General features: G+C 46.7%; 1 long non-coding RNA gene across 1 annotated transcript; it reads right to left on the bottom strand.

The window, feature by feature from the left end:
- Nucleotides 1-2,409: 2,409 nt before the first annotated feature.
- On the bottom strand, nucleotides 2,410-4,690 carry LOC128788869 (uncharacterized). The gene is made up of 3 exons (XR_008431229.1): nucleotides 4,588-4,690; nucleotides 3,848-3,960; nucleotides 2,410-3,531 (listed from the first exon to the last, which is right to left on the bottom strand). It is a non-coding gene; the product is annotated as an uncharacterized LOC128788869 (long non-coding RNA).
- Nucleotides 4,691-5,098: the final 408 nt, after the last annotated feature.

Below are 5,098 nucleotides of genomic sequence, written 5' to 3'. Positions count from 1 at the left end.
GACCCCCCTCATTCGCCACCCACCTGCTCCTCCGCCGCAGCGTGCCTCCCTCTCCTAGGGACCTTAGGGTGCCCCAAATGACACCAGAGCCCCGAGTCTTCACCCCTTTTTCCTGGCCCCCAAAGAAGGCACAGAACGAGTCTTAACTGCCCTGGACAGCAGCCCAGCACTTGCTTCCATCCCTTTCCACATGTACATCCCCCCGAAAGGGACTCTGCCGCAACAAGAAAAGGGGGCAGCCCCCAGAAGGGTCGAAGCTCCTGCCCAGCCTCGCTGTCACGGGCGAGGGGCAGAGAGAGGGAGCGGCAGAGACGGCGGGGACGCGGCACGGACGGCACGGCACAGAGCGGGGGCCGCTCTCAGCGCGATGCCGGCAAAGCCGCAGGTCCGGCGGGGCCGGGCGGGGTTTGACCGGCACGGGGGGATCCGCCGAGAGCCTCCGGCCCCGTGCGGGGACTCCCGCAAGGGCCCAGGGGCGCCGGGCTCCGGCCCTCTGGGCTTTATTCTCCGGCGCCCCCGGCCCCGCGGCTGCGGGGAAAGAAGGAACGGGGCGACGGGAAGAGAAGAGGGCTAGCAGGGCATGAGAAAGGGTAGGGAGGGAGGTCGGGCTGTGGAGGAAAGCGGGAGGGCAAGGGAAAGGCCGGGAGCGGGGAAGAGGGATGGTGCACAGAGGAGGGAGAGAAGAGGAATAGAACGGAGGAGCGGGATAGGGACAGAGCAGGAAGGAGTGGGGGGGGGGGGGGGCGCGGGGTGTCGGGTTTGCGAGGGAGAGGAGGGGAGAGGGTCTGCGGACAAAGAACAGGAATACGGGGAGGAGGAAGGAAGGATGGAGGGGGGGACGAGAGGGGAGGCCGAAAAGGGAGAGAAAGGGGTCGGCTTTGGGGAGAGCGGGAAATGGGGGAAAGAGAGAAAGAAGAGGAATACGGGGAGGAAGAAGGAGGGGTAGAGAGCGGGACAGGACGGGGAGCCTCAGAGAGCCCCGACTCCACCCGAGCCCGCCCCGGCGGCCCGCCCTGCTCGGGATGCTGCGCTCGGCGGAGCTCGGCTCGGTTCGGCCCCGCTCGGCTCCTCGCCTACACTCGGGCTGTTCTCCGCTAGACTCGGCTGGATTCGCCTCTTCGGCGCAGCTCGGCTCGGCTCAACTCGGAGCCGCTCGCTCCGTTCGCCTCCATTCGCCTCGGCTCGGCTCCATTCACCTCCGCTCGGCTCCGCTCGACTCCGCTCGACTCGGCTCCGCTCGGCTCCGCTCGGCTCCATTCACCTCCGCTCGGCTCCGCTCGGCTCCCCGCGGCAGCGCGCCTCCCGCGCACGCGCACAGCTCGCCGCTCTCCTGCCGCCGAGCCCCGCGCCCGGCCCGGCCGGCGCACGGAAACCCCCGCGCCACATTAGACCCAGCAGTTTCTGCGCTAAACCCTTTCTGTCCTAGAAGGAGATAACTTCTCTACCTCCTTCGTCTCCTCACTTTTCTTCTTTGATTTCAAAATCAGAGTTACAAAAACCTACTCACAACTACAAGATTTAGTAAGTAGCCAATAATGTAGTCCCGTCAATTTCATAACCTACAGAACACGTTATACTTATGTTTCCACAATTAAAAAAAAAAAAAAAAAAAAAAAAATCACACAAGAGTCCTACTCACTGTGTCAAGCCTTATTTAAAACACACCAAAGAAAAAAAAAAAAAACAAAAAAACCCAACCCCGAAAGAAATAGTTCCACAACCAAAACAGAACAAACAAGTAACACTAACTAAAACCCCACGTCCAAATACGCTCTGTTTATCAGTCACCAACCCGAAAAATCTCTTTTCTACGTAGCTCGTTTGTATACCTCCTCACAACTAACCTTATCCTTTACAAACACTAAATTGCAAATCAAAAAACTTACACGTAACATAAACTCTTCAAATAACATTTATACACTCATACCCCAAATGACAGGTAAACCACCAAAAGTAAAATTACTCAAATCATTACAAACAAATACTTGTACAATATTTAGTTACAAAACAACCCCCAAACCACACCAAACCACAAAGAAGTTACCTCAAAACAGCAAACCTACAATTTAAAACAATTAACCCACTAAGACCAAACATAACAATAATACATAAAAACAAACAAAAAACAAAAAAAACAAACACAAAAAAAAAGAACACCCACACCAAAAATACCCAATCACTCCAACACAAATTTACTTCTCAGGATCAAAATCGTACAACCTTTTAACAACCTAATTCTATTAGTTCTACATCTCTTTTAACACCTAAAATAACTACAACTCACACTTGAAGCACATCAAATGAACTTACTTATTAACTAACCAAATCAAACAATAACACATGTATAACGTTAAATAAATTACTGCCAAATATGAACATCTTTAAACATACTACCTTACAAAATAAAACAACTGTTCATTTTTTATTATTCACACACAATCATAAATAGAAAACATTTTTAAAAATATATAAATTGATGAAATCACAAGAAATCAATTTACAAAAACATTACTAATTTTTTTTTAAAAATTAATCAATCACACATAAAAAATAACTAAATAATATTTTCAAAAATTAAAACATCGCTGAATAACTTAAATCATTATTAAAAACTAAAATACTCATCTTATTAATAATTACTGCTTTTTATCTCCCCTACCGATTTAAATTTTTACATAGAACTCTACAAAAATCCTTAACAAGTAGATTTATAACTTACATTTTAAAACATATATAGATAAACATACTTAACAGGAGTGATCTACACACCAAACAAGTAAACTAACCAAAAAAACCCTAATAAAATACTAATATATTCATAACACAAAAACCCAAAATCATTAACATAAAAACCCATACGAACACATGAAAATACCTACAGTAAAAAAAGACGTACCTTAATGAACAATATTCACACCTTAATAATTCATTATAAACTCTTACCAATTAATGATTAACATGACTTGATACCAATAAAATACAAGAAAATGTTACTTTAGCCAATAAGCAGAATAAAATGTTATACCTAATAACTTAAAATCACACTTTATTAAAAATAGAAGACAGTAAAGCAACGTATCATAAAAACTCCCATTATTATCACTACACAGATATACAGAGATACGCATATATCTATATACAGGTAGATCATATACCCATCTCAACAGCAGCATCTGGGATCGATTCCTGTTTTCTCTCTTGTCTCCTAAATTTATTAGCCACAAAGGATGGAGTAAGGAAATCATTTTATTTATCACCTGGTTCTCCAGAAACCTGAAAAACAAAATGAAACAGAACAAAAAGAAAAAAAAGAAAAGAAAACCACATTTGAAAGGCAGATCCTCACCAGCAGCTGGTCCATCTCCTACGGGGGACCATATTCTAGGGCACTTTTGGTGCACTTGCCTGAACCTGTCAGGGCACTCTGTGCTTGCAGAAGAGATTTTTTTTGTCAGGGAGAGGCAAGGGGAGGAGAAGTAACGTTCTAGACAGCTCAAATCCATTACTGTGCCACTTCCTGTGCAGCAGGTCCTGTGACAGGATGGGAACTGAGGCTGCTTGAAATTTCAAAGCTAAAGACACCAGCACAAGGTGTCCTTTTGCTTTGTCAAGGAAGTGATTCCCAAATCACACAGCCCCCCACCATCGTCCCTCCCACCACCACCTGAAAGCCTCTTGATTCTCTTCTCAAAAACACAAGGGACACCTCAGCGTTCAGCAAGTTCTGCCAGTGCAGCCCTCGGTGCCCCCGTCTCCAGGTCTGTCCCCTTGCTTTCATCCTCAGCCACGTCATTCTTCAGCCGTGGACAGGAAATTGTCCCCATGTCTCCCGTACTTGGCTGGTTACCTTTTCTCTAAGCCGTGCAGGACCCACGAGAGGAGGCTGTGATCCTCTATCGGCTCATGGGCAGCTCTAGAGGTGACACGGGCAGCACTCTGTCGTATCTCCAGAATAGGACTCTGAAACAGAAAATGCAACTTGTTCTTTTACAGCCAAGATCTGATTATCTAAAATAAAATGAGCAATTTGGCTGGTACCCGATCAACTTCCAGCTAAAATGAACACCGCCTGTTCTCAGCAACTCCAGAGAAGGAAAGACATTCTCCCTTCAACGCTTCACACCACAGGTGCTGCTCTTACAAGAAGTATTCAGGTAGCAAGACAATTTTCTCTTTTTGTCCGAGGTTTTGATACCTGAAATCCTCAGGGTGGATGCTCCCAAACCTGAGAGCTCCCGGCAGGCGAGTTTCCCTCCTGCCGAAGCACTGTGCAGGTGACAAACGTGCTGGCTGGGGAATAGAGACCCCAAAAGAAAAGGCCCCGACTGCAGGAGCAAAACCACGGCACCCACGTGAGGCTCCACGATGGCAGGAACCGGTCCCAGTTTCAGGGGATAAGGATGGGACGGTTTAGACACAACCTAAATTATTTCCCCCTCCACACATCCACAAAACCAACAAGGAACAGATTTTCAAGAGGACCAAGGCAGAATCAGCTGCTCCTTTCTGTTTTGTACTTGAGATCTTGAGGCCATACAAGCTTTTGTGGTTTGGGGTATTTGGGAACTGTTCTTTTTCAATTCTTACCTGGGAGCCCTGGTCACACAAAGGACTGCTGAGAAAGGAAAGAATGACCCGGAAAATCCTCTGGTAGACATAGAGCTCACAGCAATGTTTGTCACGCAGCCCTTCCCAAGAAATCTGAGGATCCACTCGTGCTGTTTTGTACTGGAAGCCATAAAGAAAAATACCACCGTCAGACATTCAGACATTCCAAAGGATACATGCTCCTAAGAGCACAAAACCCCGGTTCCCTCTGAGTGCCAGCTCAGGAATTACCACAGCTTCTTCTGGACTTCTCAATTTTCATTCCTATCAAATTTAATCGCTAACATCCATTGGGAACAGTCAGTCTGCAGCCCAAACATGCAGTGGAAATGGAATTTTAGAAGTTGCTGTTTCTAAAATACTTCAGTTGAACTCCAAGTTACTCACCTAAACTCAAAGAGGAATTGTAGCTAGCGGGGCAGAACATTCTTTTCTTGTGCTCACAGAGCATACACAGCACAACTCCTTGTGCGCTAGTATTAAGAAGACA

Source organism: Vidua chalybeata, chromosome 5 (assembly GCF_026979565.1).
Source record: "Vidua chalybeata isolate OUT-0048 chromosome 5, bVidCha1 merged haplotype, whole genome shotgun sequence".
Lineage (NCBI taxonomy): Eukaryota > Metazoa > Chordata > Aves > Passeriformes > Viduidae > Vidua > Vidua chalybeata.
Note: the sequence above shows the minus strand (reverse complement) of the source record. Positions and strands in the feature narration are given on the sequence as shown.